We start from the raw sequence: 1,174 nt of genomic DNA on the forward strand, positions 1-1,174 counted from the left end.
TCCTGTTCAGTCCCGGTGGTGCTGCCAGGTAGCAGCTCATAGCTGTAGGAGATGTGTGACAGACCAGGAACAGCCTTATACCAGTAGAACCTCCATCCTGCAGACGGATCTTTAACTCTCCAGTTTAGAATTACTGAGGTTCCAGGACTCAGCCATGATGGAGACACAGTGAGGACAGGTCTGGGTTTATCTACAGGAAAGCTATTTTACAGAATGAAAACATGTCATGATAGTGGATCAAAAGCATCCTTTAAAATCAGTAAACAAAAACTTGAATACTTACTAAAAACGTGAACCAAAACAACCTGAACATAAACTATTTAATGTTCACTTTTAAATAAATGTGATGTCACTTACTGTTTGATACGTTCAATTCAACGGGATCACTCCACTCTGTTGAAGAATGTTGTGAACTTTATATTCTGCCCTTACACCTGGAGGTCCCACTGCGGGATGCATAAGCAGGTCTAATGTTGTGCTCATTTTGCTTTGAAGGTTTGTTTGAGCTGGTTGTTGTCCATTCATACTCACACTGAGTGTCTCCTCCATCCATAATCTCACATCTGAGAGTGATCTTCTCTCTTCTGTACATTTCAGACCAGTTTGGTTGCAAAGTCACAACAGAGGTGGGAAAAAAATACTGTACTTCGCATTGTGCAAATGTGTGTGTGAAAGCAACTAGTCCAGTGATGTATTGACAGTCCTCCTGTCTGAACCAAGTCACATCAGCAACAAGATCATGCTTACAAAACTTACATACTGGTTAAATCTGCCTCTGAAAGTCAGCAAACAGTGAAGTCACTGATATTACACAGAGCACAGTGTGCCCCATCCTCACATCAAACACCAACACTGTCACTCTGTTACCTTGTATTAATAGTTATGGAACAGAAAGAGAGAAGTTACATTTCATATGATTACCAGGCCAGATTTTTTTTTTCTTCTCAGTATAGCCTGTCTGATCTTACTTCCTTTTAACACACAGCTCAGGAAGCTACAGCGGTTTTGACCGCAGAATACTTTGACAAAGTTCCTTGTGCAAACGTTTGTGCCTAGTACCTAAAAAAATGTTTGTGCTCTGAGTCTTGTGCTCTCTCGCCCCTCTCCTCCTATGGCTTCCTGCAGGATGTTCTGGCTCTGGAGCTGTGGAGTCTGGATCTGTGGTTGGAGTCAC

The sequence above is a fragment of the Etheostoma spectabile genome, chromosome 19, assembly GCF_008692095.1.
Source record: "Etheostoma spectabile isolate EspeVRDwgs_2016 chromosome 19, UIUC_Espe_1.0, whole genome shotgun sequence".
Lineage (NCBI taxonomy): Eukaryota > Metazoa > Chordata > Actinopteri > Perciformes > Percidae > Etheostoma > Etheostoma spectabile.